Source organism: Protopterus annectens, chromosome 15.part0 (assembly GCF_019279795.1).
Source record: "Protopterus annectens isolate FY-2018-M chromosome 15.part0, PAN1.0, whole genome shotgun sequence".
Taxonomy (NCBI): Eukaryota; Metazoa; Chordata; order Ceratodontiformes; family Protopteridae; genus Protopterus; species Protopterus annectens.
The window spans coordinates 389,557,590-389,582,406 of record NC_056749.1 but is presented as its reverse complement, the minus strand read 5'-3'; the positions used below and the strand labels follow the sequence as shown (position 1 = coordinate 389,582,406).

Below are 24,817 nucleotides of genomic sequence, written 5' to 3'. Positions count from 1 at the left end.
CATTGTAATTTCCTCATATGCAGTCTGGCATATGGTATTAGTAGTATGCAGGATGGCATGAATCCCAGGGCCTGCAGAATTTTTCTTGCAGAGAGATGGGACGTTGTTGCCAGTAATTGAAAATATTGAGTTAGTTGCACTTGTTTTTCTGGCGTGAGGTAAGCCATCTGGGCCGTTGTATTTAAGCTGGCATCAAGGAATGCAATCTGTTGTGAGGGCACTAGTTTTGACTTCTTTTCGTTTACTGTGCACCCTAGAGAAATTAGCAACTTTTTCACAAACGCCAGATGCTGTAGAAGAATGTCCTTTGTCTCTGCTTGAATGAGGCAGTCGTCCAGGTATGGATATATTTGAATTCCTTTTTATCTGCAAAATGCAATTACTGGTGCCAGGCACTTTGTGAAGACCCTGGGCGCAGTAGATAGGCCAAAGGGCAGTGCAGAGAATTGGTAGTGCATTGTACCAGCTTTGAATCGGAGGTATCTTCTGCAATTATGTCTGATAGGGACATGCAGGTATGCCTCCTTGAGGTCCAGAGTAACAAGCCAAGCTTTCTTGCCCAGTGTGGGTAGAAGCTGCTGTAATGTCAACATTTAGAATTTCGGAATATCCAGGTAAGTATTCAGAATTGAAAGGTCCAGTATAGGCCTCCAGGCTTTGTCCTTTCTGGGGACCAGGAAGAGTCTTGAGTAAAATCCTTGTCCTTGTTCCTGTTGTGGTACTTTTTGTATAGCTCTCATGTCCATGAGGGCTGAAATTTGTTTTTGTGCCTCTGCCCATTGATTTTGTGGCAGGTCTGGCATTCCTTTTAGCTTTGGTAAAGTATGGAAGTGGAATCTGTAACCTTGAGACACAATATTCAGGACCCATTTGTCTTGGGTGATTGTTTGCCAGTTTTGAGAAAAAAAGTGCTAGTTTTCCCCCTAAGGGGGCTTCCAGAAGGGATGTGATTGGTGTACGCAAAGGAAAGTAATTGTGACTGTTTCCTGTAAGGTTGAGACTTGTCCTCACCTCCTTTTGGGGTTGAGGTGCCCCACTGTCGTCGTCTGTTTGAGCCTTGGGGTTGAGCTCTGCCTCTTGGGCGTCTGTATCTGCCTCTCTGTGGCCTGTCTGACACTGGAAAGGACCAATTTTTTGTTGGCCAATTTCTGCTAAAACGAGATGGCTGTACCTGTAAGAAATCCTTGACTGTTTGCATAGATTTAGCTTTATCCTCCATTTTCTTTAACACCTCTTCTGCCTTAACACTAAAAGAATAGTTTTGTACCTACCATAAATGTAGATGTTCGAGTGCTAATACAGCTGCAGTAATCACAGATGGGTTTTCTGCCGTCAGGCGGGTCCTCGGTCGGCCGAATTCCAAAGTCTAGGTCCGGCGTCGGTTGTTGTCGCTTCTTTCCTGACGTCAGTGAGGCAGGGGTATATAAGACACAGCCAATGCCATTTTCTTCAGTCTTTCTTGCCCCAGATGTCAGGTGCCCCCAGAAGGGAGGCAATGCATAAATTATATTTATATATATGCAATGCAATATAATCAAAAATCAGTAGTTGCAAGCAAATATACCACAGAAGGATAACCCAATCAGGTTGCATGAAGAGGGGTTAGGCCCTAGGCCTTTACCAAGAGGGGAAGGAGGGAGGGCAACCTGTACTGCAGCTGTATTAGCACTCTAACATCTACATTTATGGTAGGTACAAAACTGTACTATGTTCATCGTGCATACAGCTGCAGTAATCACAGATGGGTAGAATCCCAAAGCTACGCACAGGGTGGTAGGCACTAGGTGGAACTGGGATGAGCCAGAATGCCCTGCAACACAGCAGTGGCAAAGCCTGCTGTAGTTTTGGAATATAAAGGCAGACGGTAGTGTTTTGTGAAGGTATGCACAGAACTCCAAGTGGCTGCCTCCAAAATATCTTTGGTAGGAACTCCTCTGAGGAAGGCTATAGAGGTAGCTGTGGCCCTGGTGGAGTGGGATCTGATGCCTGTAGGGACAGATTTTCCATGATAGGAGTAACAAAACCGTATGCAGTGGCCTATCCATTTTGAAATTTTCTGTTTGGTAACTGGCTTCCCTTGAGCTCCTAAAGCATAGGACACAAAGAGTTGTTCTGTTTTCCTGAAAGGCTTTGTTCTGTCCAAATAATAACGTAGCTATCTATGGATGTCTAAGGAGTGTAGCAGCCTTTCCCCTTTCTTTTGAGGATTGGGGTAAAAGGTAGGTAAGTGTATGGCTTGATTTAAAGCTACCCTGGATACCACTTTAGGCATAAATGACGGGTTGGTTCGAAGGGAAACCCTGTCCTGATGGAAGATGAGGAAGGGCTGCACAGCCATGAGGGCTTGTAGTTCCGAAACCCTACGAGCTGAGGTAATGGCCAGAAGGAAATCTGTTTTCCAGGACAAATATTGCAAATCTGCTGAGGCAGCTGGTTCAAAGGGAGGCAATGTTAATTTTTCTAGAATGTAATTAAGATCCCAGGCTGGCATTGGTTGTTTCCTTATATTCTTAGCCCCTCTGAGGAACTGTCTTAAGAGTGGGTGAGAGAATAAGGGTGGATCAGTGTTGAATTCTGCAGAAATGGCTGAGGCATGGATTTCTATGGAGGAAAATGAAAGTCCACTGTTCAGCAGCTCGGCTAGATACTGCAATACCTGAGGCAAATTCAGTTTTCTAAGATCCTGGCCTTTTTTCTCATTCCAAGAGCAAAACCGTTTCCATTTTGCGGAGTAAGCCTTTCTAGTAGATGGCCTTCTGGCCTCCAAAATGACATCCTGCACCTCTTTGGGGAGTAGGGTCTGTTGTGTTGTTAAGGAATTTTCCATGCAGCAAGATTGAGTGTTTTCAACTGACTGTGAAGAGTTTTGTAGCTGTGTTGAGTTGGTAGAAGAGGTATTAGAGATAGGGACCAGGGAGGAGTATGTGTTAGGCTCCTCAGGAGTGGGTACCAGTGTTGTCTTGGCCAGTCTGGAGCAATCAGTATCATCTTCAGTCTGTCTGCTCTTGCTTTCAAGAGCACCTTGGGTAGAAGAGGCAGAGGTGGGAAAGTGTAAACTGTCCATGCTGCCCAACTGAATGAAAGGGCGTCCACTCTCCAGGCCTTTGGATGAAAGGTCCTTGAACAGAACTTTTCCAATTGATGATTCCTGTGGGAGGCGAAGAGATCTACGTCTGGCCTTCCTCGCGCTTGGATTATCTTTGTAAACACTTGAGGATGAAACTTCCATTCATGTGGATCTGTCATATTTCTGCTTAGATTGTCTGCCAGCGTGTTTTCCAAACCTGGCAAGTACTGTGCTTGAAGTTCGATTTGCCATTCCAGAGCCAAGTTCCAAAGTGTCATGGCTAGTCTGCACAGGGGGTATGAATGTGTTCCTCCTTGTTTGTTTATGTACCACATTACTGTGGTGTTGTCTGTTCTTATCAATAATTGTCCTGGATGCAGGAGGTCCTTGAAAGCTGTAATTGCATTTATCACTGCTAGCATTTCTTTTTGATTGATGTGAAGGTGCTTTTCCTTTTGGGACCATTTGCCCTGAATGCACCTGTCTGTCATGTGCGCCCCCCAGGCGTAATCTGAGGCGTCTGTTTTGATGACTTGATTTGCTTGAGGCTTGCAGAATGGGAGACCTGTGTTTGTTTGACATGCTTGGACCCACCATAGAAATTCCTTTTGCAAACATGGAATTATTGGTATTATTGTTTCCAAACTGTGGCTGTGTTGAGACCATAGTTTTTTTAGGTACCATTGAAGTTTCCTCATATGCAACTTTGCACATGGGATTAAAAGAATGCAAGATGCCATAAAGCCCAGAGCCTGCAGGATTTTCCTTGCAGTAAGCCTGGTACAATTTGCTAGTATTTTGAAGTACTGAGTTAGTTGCCCCTGTTTTTCTGGCGTAAGATAGGCCATCTGAGTGTGTGTGTCCAAGTTGGCACCCAGGAAAGTTATTTTCTGAGATGGTGTTAGTCTGGATTTCTCTTTGTTGACTGTGTATCCCAGAGAATTCAGTAACCGTGTTACATAAGCCAGATGTTCCAGAAGTATGTGCTTGCTGTCTGCTTGGATCAGGCAGTCGTCCAAATAAGGATAAATTTGTATCCCTTGAAGTCTGCAGTAGGCAATTACTGATGCCAGGCATTTCGTGAATACTCTGGGCGCAGTAGATAAGCCAAAGGGCAATGCAGAGAATTGATAGTGGATTGAACCTGCAAGAAATCTGAGGTATCTTCTGCAGCTTTGTCTGATTGGGACATGCAGGTATGCCTCCTTGAGGTCCAATGTTACCAGCCAAAACTCCTTGCCCAGCATGGGAAGAAGTTGCTGTAATGTGAGCATCTTGAATTTTGGTACGAGTAAAAATGTGTTTAGGATGGATAAGTCCAAAATGGGTCTCCAGTCGATTCCTTTCCTTGGTACCAGAAATAGCCTGGAATAAAAACCTTGACCTTGTTCGTGAGTAGGTACCTTTTGAATAGCTTTCATGTCTACGAGCTTTGAAATTTGTAGTTGTGCCTCTGCCCTTTGATTGTGTGGCAGGTTTGGCATGCCTCTCATTTTTGGAAGAGTGTGAAAATGAAATCTGTAGCCTCTGTTTATAACGTCCAGGATCCATTTGTCTGTTGTGACAATATGCCAATTTCTTGTAAATAATGCCAGTTTTCCTCCCAAGGGGGCTGCCAGCTGAGACTTGCTTGGCATGGAAAGGAGGAAGTCATTGGGTTTTTTTCCTGTATTGTTGTGCACTGTCTTCGCCACCTCTTGGTGCTGGAGTTTGCCATTGCCTGCCTCTATATGATCCTTGTGATTGTCCTCTGCCCCTTGTGCGCCTGTATCTACATCTTTGGGGCTTGTCCGTGGCTGGAAAGGACCAGTTTTTAGAAGGCCAATTTCTGCTAAAACGTGGTGGTTGAACCTGTAGAAAAGCTTTGACAGATTGCGTAGATTTGGCTTTTTCTTCCATTTTCTGTAGTATCTCCTCAGCATTAGTACCAAATAGCACATCCTTTTGTAAAGGAGCATCTAGTAGTTTAGCTTTCACATGATCAGGTAAGATTTGTTCCCTAAGCCAGGCATGTCTACGAATGACTGATCCTGTAACTGCAGCTCTACTTGAGGCCTCTAGGGCATCATAGCCACATTGTAAGGTGTGTTTACCCACTTGTTCTGCACTATGCATCATATCCTGCAACTCCTTCACATCTGGTTGTTCAGGTTGAGACATTTTATTTCTTAATTGTGATAACAGAAACTGCTGATATTTAAGCATATGGAACTGACAATTTAAGGCCCTCATGGCTAGGGTGGCCGAGGTATATACCTTTTTTCCCCACCTTTCTAAGGATCTTGACTCGCTTTCAGAAGGTAGTTTATTCTTAGCAGTAGAGGCCTTCATTCCCTTGGGGCCTTGAGAAATGGTTTCAGGGTCAGCATTATGACTTTTGTAAAGAAATTGGTGAGAGTTAGGAACTCTGTAGTACCTATCAGGCTTGACTGGGGCAGGAGGCAGGGAATCCGGATTAAGGCAAGCCTCCGAATAAACATCATCAAGTATGTCCAAGACAGGAGGTATCGCCAGAGGTCTGTGTTGAGGTAACAAAAGAAATTCTCAAAGTCTTTTCTTGGAATCAGAAAAGTCTTGGCCTTCCCAATGGAAGTGTTCCCTCAAGGTGTGCAAGGTTTCCCCAAAAGAAAAATCCTCTGGAGGAGATACAGAAGGAATGGACTGCTCTGCATCAGAATCTTCAAAAGGGGAGTAAGAGTGTTCCTCTACATCAGAATGCTCTGAAAAAATGGAGCCCTGATCAGAAGAGGGAGAATCTTCCTCCACTCTGGGTCTCTTATCTGGAGGGGGTTGTGAACCCCTGATAAGAATAATTAAATCCTCAGCCATTTTTAGCATCTGCTTTTTAGGCATGGGGCCTGGAGATGGGCCCTGTGCAACAAGCCTCTTGGGATGCCTGGCTGACTTGGACTTAGTAAAGGCCTTAATGGAAAAGGAAGATGAGGGTCTAAAGACACCATGGGTGGAAGTGGACCTGTCCACATTAGGAGGCTCAATGCTCACAGTGGCTTCGGTGGTTGTAGTCTGGGTATGGGCCGAGGTACCTGCAGTCTCGGTTACAGAAGACACCGCTAAAGAAGTGTCGTCGGTAGTCAGGGACTGCATAGGCGTCTCGCTGAGAACCGGACCACGTGTAGCCGGTTTTGGCGTGGTGTCGGTGGAGAACGCGGGCCTCGTGTGTCGGTCCTTGTCCTTGGTTTTTGGACAAAACGGTAGTCGGAGTCTCCGACGACATTTTATAATCAAAGGCTTTACCAAAAAAGTGTTGGGCGAACGCCGCCCAGTGCTTAATAGTGCGTTTATTGAAAGTAGTGCAAAAGCGACAGCCCGAGACGTCGTGGTCTGGGCCTAAACAAGGTATGCAGAGGGAATGGAAATCCTTATGCGGTATTTGCTTCCCACAATAAATACAATTGTTAACTTTTTCTGACATCGGTCTGAGGCAAGAAAAGTTTCCCCAACGGGGTACTTAGCTTTAAAGAAGACTTCGGTTTCCAATTTTTCGTAAATTCAGGAGCTGGCCGACCGGCACTTGCGAACTGCTTCTGCTTTGGGCACCGCGCGGCAAAAAAGACTGAAGAAAATGGTGTCGGCTGTGTCTTATATACCCCTGCCTCACTGACGTCAGGAAAGAAGCGACAACAACCGACGCCGGACCTAGACTTTGGAATTCGGCCGACTGAGGACCCGCCTGACGGCAGAAAACCCATCTGTGATTACTGCAGCTGTATGCACGATGAACATCAAGGTATGTTGTAAAGGAGCATCCAATAACTTTGCCTTAACATGATCAGGTAAACTCTGTTTTTTTAACCAATCATGTCTTCGAATAACAGAACCTGTAACTGTGGCTCTACAGGAGGCCTCTAAAGAATCAAAACCACCTTGCAGAGTATGTTTTCCCAACTGCATGCAATAAATCCTGCATTTCTTTACAATCAGGAGCTTCTGAGCTAGCAAGCATTTTCTATTTTAACTGAGCCATTAAATATTGTTGGTACTTAAGCATGTGAAACTAGCAATTTAAAGCTCTTACTGCTAAAGTTGCAGATGTGTATACTTTCTTTCCCCATCTATCCAAAGCTCTGGAACCTCTGTCAGGGGGTACTGGATTTTTTGCAATGGAAGCCTTAACCCCTTTTGGACCCTGGGAAATAGTTTTTGGATCAGCAGAAGGGTTTTTGTAAAGAAACTTGTGAGAGTCAGGGACTCTATAATACCTATCTGGCTTGGCTGGAGCAGGGGGGCAAAGAGTCAGGAGATAAACTGGATTCAGAGAACACATCATCCACAATGTCTAGCACAGGCGGAATAGCCAGGGGCCTGTGCTGAGGCAATAAGAGGAAATCCCTGAGCCTTTTCTTGGATTCTGAGTATTCCTGGCTTTCCCAATGGAAATGTTCCCTCATGGTATGTAAAGTTTCCCCAAAAGAGTAATCCTCAGGAGGAGAGGCTGAAGGGATAGATTCCTCAGCATCAGAGTCCTCATGGGGGGGGGGTAAAGAGTATCCCTGGTCTGAAGAGGAATAAGAGGAAGTGGAAACCTGAAACCTGATCAGAGGAGTCATAGTCTGTATCCTGCCTAGGCCTTTTCTCAGGAGGGGGATGGGAACCCCTGATTAGAGTAATGAGGTCTTCAGCCATTTTAAGCATCTGTTTCTTAGGCATGGAGGATTGTCCAGGAGAATGCTGTACTTGTTTCTTTGTCTTTAGTGGTACCTTTGTCTTGGCTGTTGTTTTAATGGTAAGTTGTGAAGGTCTGAAAACACCCTCAAAAGCCGGTGCCTGCTCAGCGGCTCCAGACCCATCTGAGGGATTAGTTTACGTAAGCCGAATACCTTGAGTTTCCAGAGGCCTAGATGTCTCCACGTGGGAGTCAGAAGCAGCCTGTGGCTCTGAAGTAGCGGGTGTTAGGGGCTGCGAAAGTGCCTCACTGAGAACCGGTGACTGGCCTAGAAGAGGTTTCGTCATCAGTTTTGGACCTCGGATGCCTGTCTTTATCCTTGTCTTTGCGCTTTTTCGGTATTGAGGTCGTCGGCTGATCCGACAGCATGGTATAATTGAACCTTCGGCGAAAGTAGTGTAATGCAAAATCAAAACGTCTCTTAATAGTGCGTTTGTTGAATCTAGCACAAAACCGACAACTAGTGACGTCGTGATCAGGGCCTAGGCATGGAATACAGTAAGAGTAGAAGTCCTTATGAGGTATTTGCTTCCCACAAGAAATGCAATTAACTTTTTCTCACATCAGTCTGAGGCAAGAAAAAGGTTTCCCCAACGGTGTACTTAGCTTTATTGAAGACTTCGGATCTGAAATTCAACTTCAAAAATCTCAGGAGTCGGCCGACCGGCACTTGCGAACTGCTTCTGCTTCGGGCACCACGCGGCAAGAAAGACTGAAGAAAATGGTGTCGGATGCATATTATATACCCCTGGCGCATTGACGTCAGGGAAGAAGAGTTAGCAACCGATGCCGGACCAAGACTTTGGAACTCTGGCTGACTGCGGGACCGCCTGATGGCCGGATAACCCAAGTGTGATGACTGCAGCAGTGTAACACGATGAACATCTGAAAGTGTTTTGAGCCTGCTCTGAAGCACAGTAATTTCCTGCATGATTCCTTTTTGGGGATGTGGAGGTAGGCATCTTTTAGGTCTAGGGTCACTAACCAAGCATTTTTTGTCAGCATAGGCAGCAGCTGCTGCAAAGTTAGCATTTTGAATTTGGGGACCACCAGGGAGGTGTTCAGAATGGACAGATCCAGGATGGGGCACAGAGTGCCCTCTTTTCTGGGAACAAGGAATAGTCTGGAATAAAAGCCTTTACCTGTTGTTTGATCTGATTGGACAGGTTCTACTACCCCCTGGGATATAAAAGTCTGAACCTGTTTCAATGCCTCTGCCCACTGATTTTGTGAGGTAAGCCTGGATACCCTCTTGGAATTGACAGTTCGTTGAAAGAGAATTTGTATCCCTGAAAAATGATTTTTAAGAACCATTGGTACTTTGTTATAGAAAAGAAGAAAGTCAATACGGCAGACTTTTCAAAACGGCTCCAATACAAATGAAAAAAGAAAAGAAAAGCAGGAGTGTGGAGAATTCAAACCACGACCTCAGTTGTAAAACAAAATGAACGCTTTATTGAATATTGCGTTTTCATCCAATAGACTTCATCAGATCTGATGAAGTCTACTGGATGAAAACGCAATATTCAATAAAGCGTTCACTTTGTTATAGAAAGCCAATTTTCTTTGCAGAGGGAGAGCCTTCCTCCTAGCTTTTGGTGAGTGAACGGAGGGGGGGGGGTCATTGAGAGCTTTTGCCATAGAAGGGTGGCTTAGAACTCCCTGCCTTTGGGGCAGAGGTGGTCCACTGTTTGGTTCTCTGGTGTTCCTGGGACAGGGGCCTGGGTGGTCTGTCCCTGCGGGGGCTTACCTTGCCCCTGTCTGCTAGGTGTAGGGAAGGACCAGTGCTTAGAGGGAAAGTACCCGCTGAACCTAGGAGGTTGAACCTGAAAGAAATCTTTTACTGTCTGCATAGATTTTGCTTTGTCTTCCATCTTTTTAAGCACCTCTTCCTTTACTCCAATCAAGTGGTCTTTATCCAGGGGTGCATTAACTAATTTAGACTTGACATGATCAGGGAGAGGTTGTTCCTTCAACCAAGCATGTCTCCTAATGACAGATCCTGACACTGCTGCCCTGCTTGAGGCTTCTAGGGTGTCATATCAACAGTGTAATGAGCGTTTGGCCACTTGACAAGTAGAGTGTAGTAAATCTGCTAACTCTTTTGAATTGGCACAGTCAGGAAAGGTTGCAGTCTTTTGCTTTAATAGTTCCAAAGTGTGTTGTTGATATTTTAATATATGGAACTGACAGTTGAGTGCTCTGATAGCTAAGGTTGTAGAGGTGTATACTTTTTTACCCCATCTGTTCAGAGCTCTGGATTCCTTGTCAGAAGGAATAGGATTCTTGGCAGAACTAGTCTTAGCTCCTTTAGGTCCCTGTGTAATGACCTCTGGGTCTACAGCAGGATTTCTGTACAGGTATTTGTGAGAATCTGGTACTGTGTAATAGCCGTCAGGTTTACTGGGAGCAGGTGGGAGGGCGTCACGGGCTAAGCTGGATTCATGGAAAACATCATCCACCACTTCTAAGATAGTGGGGATGGCCAGTGGTCTGTGCTGGGGAAGGTCCAGAAACTCTCTTAGTCTTTTCTTAGACTGTGGGAAGTCCTGAGATTCCCACTGGAAATTTCCCTGAGGGTGTGAAGGGTTCCCCAAAGGAAAAGTCTTCTAGTGGGGAGGCAGAAGGAATGGATTCCTTTGCATTTCAATCCTCATAAGCAGTCAGAGGTTGTTGTTCCTCTTCAAAATCTGAATTTTAGAATCCTGTTCTGTCATAATTTCATGAGAAGAGGCAAAATCCTGTAGACGTCAACACAGCAGAGAATGAGCAAGTTCCACTTTTTTTTTTTTTCTTAACCAAGTGGAACTTGCCCATTCTCTGCTGTGGTGACATCTACAGGATTTTGCTGCTTCTGTTTTCCCAGCCTGAAATGCTAGCTTCAGTGTGAGTGGGATATATATTCTAATTTCATGAGAAGGGTGTACTTTCCTTTTAGGAGTTGTGGCCCGTCTACCCCTGATAAGGGAAATAAGATCCTCCACCATTTTAAGCATTTGGGCTTAGGGTGGTGGAGCAGGAGCAAGATGGTGGCTATTGGCAGATTTTCTAGGAGTGGCCTGGCTTCTAGGCCTAAGGGTATCCATCAGTCTGAGAGAAACGGTAGTCAGACGGGATGATGTCTTTTTTTGTCTAGATTCGGTAGTGCGAGAGGCCTCCTCGGAAGCCGGTTCCTGCGTCACGGCTCTGGACCCAACCGAAGTAGAGACAGCCAAAGAAGATTTCTGCAGCATACCGGACTCCAAAAGGGTCTAGGTAGAGGTTTGTGTAGATACCGTATCCGGTATCAGGGGCAGCGAAAGAGCCTCACTGAATTCCAGATAACTGACTACCTGCTTAGCGGTACAGTCGTCAGAAGGTTTAGCCTTGTGTGGTCTGTCTCTATCTATACACCTACGTTTTTTCGGAATGTCTACGGATTATAGGCTGACTCCATTTCGGAATGCGAAGACGAAAGATGAAAATACCTGTCTAGTATAACAACTCTACAGAGCATTGTTCTCGCGTTAAAAGAGAACACAGAACCGGCAACAGTGGATGTCGTGGTCTTGGCCTACACAAGTGACTCAGTATGAATGGAAGTCTCGGTGTGGGATCTGCTTTCCACAGGCAAGACAACTGTTAACTTTTTCAGACATCGGTTAGTGCAAGAAAAAAGGTTCCCCAACGGGATACTTAGCTTTAGACGTTTTCAGCTGTAATTTAAACTCTGGTAGCAACCGACCGGCACACTTGCGAACTGCTTCTGCTATAGGCTCCATGGTAAGAAATACTGATATATTGGTGTTAGCTGCCTTGCTTTATAGCACTGATGGCATGACGTCAGTCTACAGGCGACAGCAGCCGACACACAAAAACACTGACTCTGGTATTTGGGCAGGCTGAGGGCTACCCACAGCAGGGATAACCCCACAGGTGATGACTGCAACAGTGAAACATGAAGAAAAAGAAGTTATGTACCTACCATAATGTTCCATGTTAGTTGTCCTTCATCTCTCCTTCCTTCTTGCTGTTTGGGTGACTCGGCCTTCTTCTTTAGCTCGAGAGCTGTTTACTGGCTCAAGGCTAACCCTTATCCTAGAATGCCCAGAGTCAGCTACCCAGATCTCGTTTGTGATAGCGCACACTACACATATATAGTAACCTAAAAACTGATTTACCAAAATATAAGATCAGAGTAAACGGTCATAAAATTACCTGAGGTGTAAACATAGAAAAAATAAATCAATCAGTGAAACCATAGTGAACTCCTCTCAATCCTCCAGGAAGGGGGAAGGAGGGGGGACGCAAGAAGGAAGGCAAGATGAAGGACAACTAACATGGAATGTTACGGTAGGTACATAACTTCTTTATGTTAAGTTGTCCCATCTCGCCTTCATTCTTGCTGTTTGGGACAGTGTCCCTAGCATCTAAAAACCCCGGGTGGCTCATTGGAACAGACTCTTCAGAACAGTGGAACCAAAGGAAACCCTGGTCTGGGAGACCACATCCACTTTGTAATGAGAGATAATGGTATGAGGGTTTGCCCAAATGGCAGCTGCACAAATTGAGTCTACGGGCAATTTAGACTGAAAGGCTACAGAAGTGGCTAATGCTCTAGTGGAATGACCTTTTGGTTTTGCTGGTAGATCTTTATTTCTTAAATGATAAATAAAGGCAACGGTGTCAGATAACCATATGGATAAGGTCACCTTAGAAACTAGAAGGCCTTGCTTATTGTGAGCATAGGAAATAAGTAACTGATCTGACTTTCTTAGCTCTTTAGTCCTATGGAGGTAAAAACAATTGTCTATGCACATCCAGTTGGTGAAAACTGCATTCTGCCTTGTTGCTATGATTGGGAAAGAAGACGGGGAGATCAATGGATTGATTTAAATTGTTTTCTGAACAGACTTTTGGTATAAAAGATGGATTGGTTCTCAGAGAAACTCTATCTTTGTGAAACACCATATATGGAGGATGAACACAACCCATCAGGGATGCTGGAAGGGTTTGGCAGAGAAAGTTTCTCTGTCACCCTGATTTTTCGGTCCCCCTCTGCCACGAGGGTGGTGTCTGCCATTGTTGTTGTTTCCCCCTCTGCCTTTGGGGGAGAAATCACCACGTGTGTCAGGCAAGGGTACCTGGGATTTTCGAAACCACATCTTTTCCACCCTTCTGACCCTTGGGATAAGGTCTGTTAGGAGTGGAAAAACGGACTCCCATGGCAGAGAATGTCTTGTCTTCCTGCTCACACCTGGCAAGCGTGTCTTTCACCTGAGGCCCAAATAGTGAGGAGCCATCAAAGGGAGTATTAGTGAAGGACGCTCTAAAGGGTTCGAAAATTGACACAGCTGCAGCAAAGCACGTCTCCCGAGAGCCACTCCTGTACCTGCGGCTCTGCTCACTCCATCGGCTGCATAGGAAATAAGCCTCATGAAGGAGTTGACTATTGAATTAAGAGTCGCAAGCTGGGAAGCTATTTTGGCTGATGCTCCCTCAGCTGTAGGATCTTGTAGGGTATCTCCAAGCTCTTTTAGGAGATCCCTTTGAATTTGTGTAAAATGAGAGAGATAATTCAGAAACCTCATGGAGAAAGTCGCTGAGGAAAAAAATTGCTTCCCATATCTGTCCATCATCCTAGACTCTCTGTTTGGTGGATGGACAGATGAAGTTTCTGCTAACTCTTTCTTGGTGGCTGCTGCTACCACCATGGCATCAACTGGCACACTTTTAGTGAGAAATTATTTGTCCTGGGGAGCTGTTATGAATTTATTTGGTCTCCTCGGAGTAGGTTCCACAGAATCCGGAGCTGACCAAGCCTTCCAAGCCACTACAGACATGAGTGGATCGAAAGGTGGAGACACCCAGGAGATGGAGGGTCAGGAACCGAATGCCTCCAGGTATACAGACTAGTCCTCGGTAGGTGCTAGGGAAGTCCAGCCACCCCTCTGCCTAGGCATTTCAAGGATGTCCGAAAAGTAAACCTCTTCTGAGGGGGAACCCGGGGACCCTTCCGATTCATCCAGGTCTGTATCTGAGGTGACAGACTCAGGGGAGTCTAGGTGCTTCCTCTTGCACTTCTTCCGGGCAGGCTCCTCTGAGTGATCAGGGGAGGCCTCGGAAGCAGACGTATCACCCAATGGGGTGTCCTGGGGCATAGGTTCACTACGCTTTAGGGCCGGAGGAGGAGCAGAGGTTGACACAGGCACCACAAGGGATGGAGGTGATGAGGCTGATAGTAGGGCTGTTTCAGGGGACAGCACACTCCGCATGACCTCAAAGGCATCCCGATCTCAAGGCAAAGAAAGCTCCAGCTCCAAAGAGACAGGAGTCTTTCTCTGCGCCGAGAGTGACAGCTCCGAGGCCAATGTGGGAGCCAAGTTCACCTGCGCCGAAGCTACGAGAGGGAGAGTGGGGTTGGACAAGGGTCCAATGCCACTTCCCCCCCTCGAAGCCGAGAGAGCTTCGGTGCCCAGATCCCTCGATGGACAGAACAATCGAGGTGATCGGAGCTGACGTCGGAATCGAAGAGGAGGTGATCGGCATGGTCGGTTCTACTATCAGTGTGTCCATGTTCTCTGGCTCCAAACTAAGCATAGTCGGAGGAGGAACGGAGATAGAGGTGGATGGAGCCGCAACCTGCTGAGGCGGGCTGGAAAGTAATTTCACAAGGGCCTTTGACTTAACCTGCTGACTACTTTCTCCACGTCCTGATCCGATAACCTAGAGGATTGAGAGGAGTGGGATGAAGAGCGATGACTGCATTCTCTTCCTAAGAAGGGTGACTGTGGCAATGAGCGGATTAGCTCCAATGATGGAGACCTTGCTCGCTTGTGGCTCCGAGGCGGCTCTGCGATAGCAGTTGGAGCCAAATGAGGAGTTGTCTTATCGATGCTAGTCAGCAGCGACAAACTTGGTTGTTCAAGTACAAGAGTCAGTTCCGAAGATGGAGTTGACGGCTTGACAGACTTAGAGGATTTCACTGGCTAAGGACCTTTAGCCAGGGAATCTTGTGGTTTCAATACTCCTCGAAGGATTAATTTGTTTTTGCGCTCCTGCAGGACCCTTGGACTAAATGCATGACAGAGCAGGAGACCTGCAGGTGCACATCCCCTAAACAATAAGTGCAGCTAGTGTGCCCATCTGTCAGAGACATTTTCTGACAGCATGAGTCACACTTTTTAAAGCTGGAGACTTTGGCCTCTTTAGACATCTTTAAACAACTAAACTAAAGAAGCAAAACTGTTTTTTTTTTTTTTTTTACAAACAAAGGAAAAAGAGAGCCTCTAACATAAATGGCTGTCCTAAGGAGGGGGGGAGGCTCTCTAATTTGAACGAGTTTAGGAGAAAAAAAAAAAAAAGGCCTGCGAGTTTGAAGCGACGGACAACAAAGAGCCACACACAAGAAAAGGCGATAAAGGGATACAAAGTACTATATCGACAAAAACGTGTTAAATTTTGAAGAATAAACAACAACAACAATAATAATAGAAAAAAACTATACTAAGCCTGAGCCAGTAAGGAAGCAACCTCGAAGCTGAAGTGGCAAACGAGATCTGGGTAGCTGACGCTGGGCATTCTGCGATAAGGGTTAGCCTCGAGCCAGTAAACAGCTCTTGAGCTACAGCAGAAGGCCGAGTCGGAGCCGAGGATCGGCTCCGAACCCAAACAGCAAGAATGAAGGCAAAATGGGACAACTTTACATCATCTGGTATCAACAACACGCAGATGCCCACAAAAGGATACAATGTAAAATTACTATAACAAAAGCTATAAGAAATGATCTTCTACAAAGACAGAAAAATATATATATTTTTTTTTTTTTGAAGAAAGAAAAGAAATGAAGAAGTACCAACAATGGTAGACTTCGGTACTCAAAAAGAATATAAGAGAATACCAGCAATGGTAACTCACAATAAACAGGAAGAACTGGCTAAGACTGAAAAATGGGAGGGAGGAAGAAGAAAAGACAATATATAAGAAAGCTTAATTAACTCAAAAACACCACAACAAAAAGTCCAAAGACCACTCAAAATTGCTACACAGCTAGGAATCAGTTTCTGATACCTAATAGCAGCAACCATGATCTCAGGTACGTTAGGCTGGTGTGGCATTATGGGTAAAGGGAGGAGTTTGAGAGTTCTAGAATCCGAAGATCTGGCAGAAGTGGCCAAGTCAGATCAGAGTCCTGAATCCGAACCCATCAGTTGAACGAATGAAAATGACATCAGATGAAGATACTTTTTTAATAAAAGTTGTTCGAGGAGGGTTGGAGGCAGGGCATAGAAATGGGAAATAAATGGCCTGGCAGTAGTGAAGGGTGAGGGGTGTGTTGTGCATCTGGCTACCTGTTTGGTATGCTAATAGAAGGAAAGTACAATCCTGCCCTGGATTTAGAAAAGACAGGCAGGTGGTAATGCTTGGTGAAGGTGTGTACAAAACTCCAGGTAGCAGCCTTCCAGATGTCCCTGGTAGGGACTCCCCTGGGAAATGCTGCAGAGGTAGATGTTGCCCTACTGGAATGTGTTTTGACCCCCTGAGGGGTTGGTTTCCCATGGTGCTTGTAGCAGAAATGGATGCAGTGTGCTATCCATTTGGAAATAGTTTGTTTTGAAATGGCCTTGCCGTCTGCTCCTGTTGCAAAGCTGACTAGTAACTGGTCAGATTTTCTGAAGGGCTTAGTTCTATCAAGGTATAATCTGAGCTGTCTGTGCACGTCCAAGGAGTGCAGGATCCTTTCCCCTTTATTTTGAGGATTAGGGAAGAAGGCTGGCAAATGGATGGATTGATTGAGAGCCACACTAGACACCACTTTAGGCATAAAGAAAGGGTTAGTCCTGAGGGTAACCCTGTCAGCATGGAAAATAATGAAGGGTTCCACACCCATCAGTGCTTGTAGCTCAGACACTCTTCTAGCTAAAGTGATGGCTAGAAGAAAGGTTGTTTTCCAAGAGAGGGATTTTAACTCTGCTGATGCAGCAGGTTCAAAGGGGGGGGGGGCGTGAGCTTTTCCAGTGCAAAGTTAAGGTCCCAAGCAGGGGTGGGTGCTCTCCTTGGTGGCCTTAAGTTGTTTGCCCCTCTCAGGAACTGTTTGATACAAGAGTGCGAGAAGAGAGGTGGCTCAGTGTTGCAATGAGCAGAAATGGCTGAGGCATGTATCTTAATGGAAGAGGAGGACAGGCCTTTGTGGAGTAGATCTGCTAAGTAATTCAGGATAAGAGGCAAAAAGGGCAGTGTTGTGTTCTCTCCTTTGGACTGAATCCATGAGCAGAACCCTTTTCACTTATCAGCGTAGGATTTTCTTGTACTGGGTCTTCTGGCTTCAAGAATGACGTCCAGTACCTGTTTGCTTAAGGTTGCTGGGGGAGAATTCAAGGAATAAACTAGGCTGCAAGATTTAGGGTTTGAAGTTGTGGACGCAGAATCTGTCCCTCCCTGCTGAGAGAGGAAGGTTGGATTCTGGTGGCATACATCAGGGTGGCACTGATGTCAGGCTGCGCAGGAGTGGGTACCAGTGCTGGTGTGGCCAGTCCGGGGCAATCAGAATTGTCCTTGGTCTGTCCTGTTTTATCTTGAGTAATACTCTTGAAAGGAGAGGCAGAGGGGGAAAGGCATAGATTGAGGGATTTACCCACTGAAAAGATAGGGCAGCCACTTTCCAGGCCCTACTATGAGGATTCCTGGTGCAGAATTTGCTGAGCTGGGGGTTGTAGGGGGAGGTAAAGAGCTCCACCTCTGGGGTCCCCCATTTCTGGATCAGAAAGTTGAAGGTGCTGTACTCCAATTGCCACTCATGTGGGTCTAGGAGATTTCTGCTTAAGTCATTTGCCAGTCAGTTTTGTTTGCCTGGCAGGAATTGAGCTTGCAGATGGACTTGAATGTCCAAGGCCGTGTTCCACGGGGCCATGGCTAGCCTGCAGAGTGGGTAGGAATGGGTTCCCCCCTGCTTGTTGATGTACCACATAACTGTGATGTCTGTTTTTATTAGCAGTTGTCCTGGAAAGATTCGGGTCCGAAAGCTGCCAGGGCATTATGTACAGCTAGCATCTCTTTTGGTTGATATGTAGATGAATATGACTTGGGCTCCAGTGGCCCTGAATACATATTCTGTCCATGTGTCCCCCCCCCCCCGGCATAGTCTGATGCGTCTGTGTTTAGGGTTTGGGCGGCTTGGCGTTGAGTAAATGGCAGTCCCTTGTTGTGGTTGCATGCTTCTGCCCACCAGAGGAACTCTGTCCTTAGACAGGGTATGAAAGGAATGACTGTTTCCAGGTCCTGAGAATGTTGGCACCAAAGACTTAAGTACCATTGGAGTTTCCTCGTATGCAGTCTTGCATATGGAATCAGCAGTATACATGAGGCCACGAACCCTAGGGCTTGCAGTATTTTTCTTGCAGATAGCTGGGTTCTGGTGGCCATTTGTTTGAAGTAGTCTGTCAAACAGACTTGTTTTTCTGAGGTGAGGAATGCCATCTGGGAAGTTGTGTCCAAGCTTGCTCACAGGAATACTGGGTACCAGTTTTGATTTCTTTTCGTTGATGGTGTACCCCAAGGAAGTGAGAAGGTTTTACACAAATGTCAGGTGCTGCAGCACCAATTCCTGACTGTCCCCCTGAATCAGGCAGTTGTCCAAGTATGGGTAAATTTGGATATTTCTCTGCCTGCAGTATGCAATGGCTGGAGCCAGGCATTTTGTGAACACTCTGGGCGCAGTAGATAAGCCAACGGGAAGTGCAGAGAACTGATAATGCATAGACCCTGCCCTGAAATGTAGATACTTCCTGCAGGATTCCCTTATGGGGATATGCAGATAGGCTTCTTTTAAGTCTAGGGTGACTAACCAGGCATCCTTGGGTTAGCATAAGAAGAAGCTGTTGCAGGGTAAGCATTCTGAATTTTGGTACCACCAGCAAGGTGTTGAGAATGGAAAGATCCTGAATTGGGCGCCAAGAGCCCTCTTTTCTGGGTACCTGTAAGAGTCTGGAGTGGAATCCTTGACCCCTCTGTTCTACTGGAACAGACTGACTAGCTCTGATATAGTGCAGGAGAAATTACTTGGTTTTGAGCCTATGCCCACTGGTTTGGAGGAAGGTCTGGAAACCTGCTTAGTGTTAGCAATGAATGGAAATAAAATTTGTACCTCTGGGATACAATGTTGAGGACCCACCGGTCCTGAGTGATGGACATCCAGATTTTTGCATGAAGGGCAAGTTTTCCTCTGAAGGGCACAAGCAATCAGGCAGGGCTGGGGAGTGGAGTAAAGAAGTCATTGTGAGCTTTTTCCGTAAGGAGGTGGCCTAACACTCCCTGCTTTAGGAGTGGGGGCACTCCATTGCTTAGATCTCTGCATACCCTGAGACTGAAGTCTGGGTGGTCTGTTTCCCCTGGGTCTGGTTTGAGAAGGCCTGGAGGGGGCTGGAAAGGACAAGTGTTTGGAAGGGCAATACCTACTGAATCTATGGGGTTGCACTTGTAAGAATTCTTTAACAGTATGCATAGACTTAGCTTTTTCTTCCATCTTTTTAAGAACCTCTTCTGCTTTGGTGCCAAATAAACAGTCCTTATTCAAAAGAGCATCTAGTAACTTTGATTTGACATGGTCTGGCAAGGTCTGCTCCTTCAGCCAGTGACAGCTGCCCGGCAAAATGCTTCTGGGGTGTCAAAGCCACACTGCAAAGCATGCTTGCTGACATGGCTTGCAGAGTGCATAAGCTCCTGCAATTCTTTATTTTCTGCACAGTCTGAAAAGGTTGCCACTTTTTGTTTAATAAGTTCCATAATATGCTGCTGGTACTTCAGCATGTGAAACTGACAACTCAATAACCTAACAGCAAGAGTCGCAAAGGTATATACATTCTTACCCCATCTGTCCAAAGCTCTGGAATCCCTGTCCGCAGGGGTGGGATTCTTGGCTGTAGTAGCCTTGATACCTTTAGACCCCTGGGAAATGATCTCTGGGTCAGCAGTAGGATTCTTGAAAAGAAATTTGTGAAGGTCAGGTACTCTGTAGTACCTGTCTGGTTTCCTAGGGGCAGGAGGTAAAGTGTCAGGAGTAAGACTGGATTTCATAAAAACATCATCCTCAACAAACTAAGGGCCTGTGTTGAGACAGCTATAGAAATTCTCTGAGTCTCTATTTGGACTGAGGATAGTCTTGGCATTCCCAGTGGAAATACTCTCATAAGGTATGCAAGGTTTCATCAAAAGAAAAATCCTCTGGAGGGGAGGCAAAGGGAATGGATTCCTCTGCATCTGAATCCTCATAAGCAGATAAGGCATGTCTTCATAATCAGAAATTGCAGAGTTATTGGACTCCTGGTCTGTAGAAGCTGAAGAGGATTGGACTCGGTCTCTTAGCAAGGGAAGGCTAATTTCCCCCGTATCAGCTCAATAAGGTCTTCAGCCATTCTAAGCATTTGTTTTTGTAGCAAGGGAGCAGGTGCATGTGCTTTGGTCGTCGTTTTCTAGGCGTAATGCGTACTCTGGGCCTAAGAAACTTGGTAGTTTTGGCTAAAAAAGAAGTAGTCGGTTTGAGTCGAACAGTGGCTGAGTGAATAACTGCCTCAGAAGCCGGTGCCTGCTCAACAGCTCCAGACCCATCCAAGGTAGAGACATCTGCAGGTTCCATAGTCGAAGAGTCTCGAGGCATACCGGACTCCGAATTGGGTCTCAGCAAAGATCTGCAAATCCACTAAAGTGGGCATCAGGGGCTGCGAAAGCACCTCACTGAGTACTGGCGGACTGGCGACTAGCTTAATGGAAATGTCGTCAGTTTTGGACTTATGCGGTCTGTCTCTGTCTTTATCTTTATGTTTTTTCAGAATATCGGTAGTTGGATGGCTTACTGAAGCCATTTCAGAATATGGAGCTCGAGAGCCTGACGAAGAATGGTTTGGGCATCAAATAAGGTACAAAACCGACAGTAAGGGACGTCGTGATCTAGGCCTAAACAGGTGACGCAGTAAATTCAAAATCTCTGAGGTATTTGCTTTCCACAGGCAAGACAATTGTTAACTTTTTCTGACACCGTTTAGAGCAAGAAAAAAGGATCTCCAATGGGGTACTTCGCTTTAGAAGACTTCAGGATTATTACATTCGTAAACGGAAATTCAGGTAGCGGCTGACTGGCAATAGTGAACTGCTTCTGCTTCTGCTTCGGGCTCCTCGGCAAGAAAGACTGATGTAATGGTGTCAGCTGCCTGTTTTTATAACCCTGACGACCTGATGTCAGTCCTGGAGCGACAGCATCTGACGCAGAACTACTAAGTCTCTGGTATTCGGGCCGAATGAGGGCTACCTGTAGGCAGATGAACCAAGTGTGATGACTGCAACAGTGAAATACGAAGAACATTGTCTGTATTTTTGACTCTTCAATGGAAGAGCTTGGGGGGAGGGGTGGATCTGTAATAAGCTACTGGCTTAATACAGTTTAAGTTTTTTTTTTTTTTCCTGTTCACTTGAAGGGAGTACAGTTGTGTACACTTACCATAAATGTATATGTTCGAGTGTATTCAGGTCTTTTTTTATTTAAACAGTGCAACACAGCAGCACAGAAAAAGTAAACAGCTACTTTCAGCTACAATGGGGATGAGTTTTAAAGTTCATTACAGTTCGCAAGGATCTCAACTTTCTAACTTTATATAAATATATATACCCCATGGCATTATTTACCTTCCTCGAAACACTACAACATCGACTGCAAAACATCGACAATGTTATTACTCTTACACTGAGCTGAGAAAAGTACAGTTTTGTACCTACCATAAATGTAGATGTCCGATAGGTATGCATCTGCAGTCATAACATATGGGTTGTCCTGCCTCAGGCAGCCCTTCGGTCGGCCAGATTCCAAAGTCTGGGTCTGGCCTCGGCTGATGTCGCACTTTCCCCGACGTCAGAGCGTCTGGGGTATAAAAGCATCAGCCGACGCCATTTTCCCCAGTTTTTCTTGCCCCAGATGCCAGGTGCCCTCTAGGAAGGCTAAATTTGGATAAATGCAAAAGAAAAGTTCCAAACATTTGCAAAATTATATAATTATATACATGTATATACAAACAAATACACCATAATAGATTCCCCCAGCTAGCTAAAAGAGGGGTAAGTACCCTAGGAATACCACAGAGGGTAGGAGGAGGGTAAACCTGACTGCAGATGCATACCTATCGGACATCTACATTTATGGTAGGTACAAAACTGTACTATGTCCTTCAAGGATGCATCTGCAGTCATAACATATGGGTAGAATACCATAGCCAATCTGGGGGAGGAGGTACTAAGAAAAGGATGGTGTAGTTAATATCCCCTGCAGGACTGCAGCAGCAAAACCTGCTCTGGATCTGGAGTATAAAGGTAGATTGTAATGTTTGGCAAATGTATGCACGGAGCTCCAAGTAGCAGCTTCTAAAATGTCCTTGGTAGCCACCCCTCGTAGGAAGGCTGTAGTGGTGGCCGTGGCCCTTGTGGAATGAGGCCTGATGTTTTCAGGAACTGTCTTTCCATGAAAGGAGTAACAAAATCGAATGCAATTTCCTATCCATTTTGAAATTGTCTGTTTGGAAATTGCTTTTCCTTGCACCCCAGTAGCATATGCTACAAATAGTTGGTCAGTCTTTCTGCTAGTTTTAGTTCGGTCCAAGTAGTAGCGTAGTTGTCTGTGTATATCCAGGGTGTGCAGAAGTTTTTCCCCTCTATTCTGTGGATTTGGGAAGAACGTAGGCAAGTGAATAGCTTGGTTCAAGGATACCTAGATACCACCTTTGGCATAAAAGTAGGATTGGTTCTTAGTGAAACTCTGTCCTGATGGAAGATAAGAAATGGCTGTACTGCCATTAATGCTTGTAACTCAGATACTCTTCTTGCTGAAGTTATTGCCAGAAGGAATGCAGTTTTCCAAGACAGAAAAGTACAGTTTTGTACCTACCATAAATGTAGATGTTCGAAGATCTACATTGCTGCAGTCCTTACATATGGGTAGTCCACTGTCCTCGGTCGGCCCGAATACCAAAGTATAAGGCTGACGTCGGTCAAGGCGCTTAGAACTGACATCAGAACGTCAGGGTACAAAAGCGCATGACCGACGTCATATCCTCAGTCTTTTCTTGCCCCAGATGTCAGAAGGCCCTAAAAAGAAAGGCCAAAACCAAAAGACAGCAAAAAAACCAACCAACCACCCCTGCACCAATCCTATTAACAATATTTACAATATTTATAATATGCACAACCCAAACCACACAACCGCCTCTAACTACAGAGGGGAAGGAGGGAGGGTAAATTGGACTGCAGCAATGTAGATCTTCGAACATCTACATTTATGGTAGGTACAAAACTGTACTATGTTCTTCATCTCACATTGCTGCAGTCCTTACATATGGGTAGAATCCCAAAGCAGAGGTAAGGGAGGATGGCAAAACTATAAAGCATTAGGAGCTGCCAAAATGCCCTGTAAAATTGCAGTGGCAAAACCAGCCCTAGATTTAGAGTAAAGTGGAAGGTGGTAATGCTTAGAGAAAGTATGCACTGAACTCCAAGTAGCTGCCTCAAAAATATCTTTAGTTGCCACCCCCCTTAAAAAAGCTGTAGAAGTGGCAGTAGCCCTAGTGGAATGAGGCCTAATCCCAGCTGGAATCTCCTTACCATGATGGGAATAACAGAAAGCAATACAAAACCCAATCCACTTAGAAATAGTTTGTTTTGAAACAGGCTTGCCCTGAGAACCCAAAGCAAATGAAACAAATAACTGCTGAGACTGCCTGAACCCTTTAGTTCTGCTCAAATAATATCGCAACTGCCTGTGTATATCCAAAGTGTGCAAAATCTTTTCCCCTTTATTTTGGGGTTTGCATAAAAAGTAGGCAAATGAATAGTCTGGTTTAAAGCCACACTAGAAACCACTTTAGGCATAAAGGAAGGATTAGTACGCAAAGATACCCTATCCTTATGGAAAATTAAGAAAGGCTCAACCGCCATAAGGGCCTGTAATTCAGAAACCCTTCTCAGAGGTAATGGCCAACAAAAAGCAGTCTTCCATGATAAATATTTCAACTCGGCAGTAGCTGCAGGCTCAAAAGGTTGTAGAGTGAGTTTCTCCAACACAAAATTGAGATCCCAAGCAGGAGTAGGAGCTCTACGTGGGGGTCTTATATTCTTTGCCCCTCTAAGGAATTGCTTAAACAAAGGATGAGAAAACAATGGTGGGTCACAGTCATAGTGAGCAGAAATTGCTGCAGCATGAACCTTAATAGAGGAGAAGGACAAACCTTTGTCCAGTAACTCAGTAAGATATTGAAGAGCCACACTTAAATTAGGCTTAGAAACATCAAATTCCTTTGCTGTACTCCAAAATAAAAACCTCCTCCATTTATCTGCGTACACTTTCCTTGTACTAGGCCTTCTGGCCTCCAAAATAACATTCAAAACTTGCTGTGGAAGCTGAGACCCCCCAGGGTGTAAAACAGAATATGCCAGGCTGTTAGATGTAGAGAGTGAAGTTTGACATTGAGTAAATGACTGTTCTCCTGAGACAGCAGGTGTGGAATCGAAGGCAAAGGCCATGGAGGCTCCTGTACCAGACTTCTCAGTAATGGGTACCAGTGCTGTCGAGGCCAATCTGGAGCTATTAAAATCATCTTTGGCTTGTCCTGTCTGACCTTCAGGAGTACCTTTGGGAGGAGAGGCAGAGGTGGAAAGGCATACACATGAAGATTGCTCCAATTGAATGAGAGAGCATCCACTTTCCAAGCTGTGGGATGAAACCTTTTGTGCAAAACTTTGGCAGCTGGTAGTTTAGTGGAGAAGCGAACAGATCTATGTCTGGAGTTCCCCATAACACTGTCAATTTCTGAAATACATGAGGATCCAATTTCCACTCGTGGGGATCCATAATTTGTCTGCTCAACACATCTGCTAAGGAGTTCTGTGCTCCTGGCAGAAACCTTGCCTGAAGATTTAGCTGTAAACTGAGAGCAGTGTCCCACAAAATCATTGCTTGTCTGCATAGAGGATAAGAATGCGTTCCCCCTTGCTTGTTGATGTACCACATGACAGTTGTGTTGTCTGTTAGAACCAACACCTGCCCTGGAAGAAGT

General features: G+C 45.4%; 1 protein-coding gene across 3 annotated transcripts in view; it reads right to left on the bottom strand.

Moving 5' to 3' along the window:
* The window catches only part of ZNF711 (zinc finger protein 711), a 1,503,904-nt gene that overhangs the window by 535,095 nt on the left and 943,992 nt on the right, over positions 1-24,817 (bottom strand). The gene's annotated exons all lie outside the window — the stretch shown is intronic.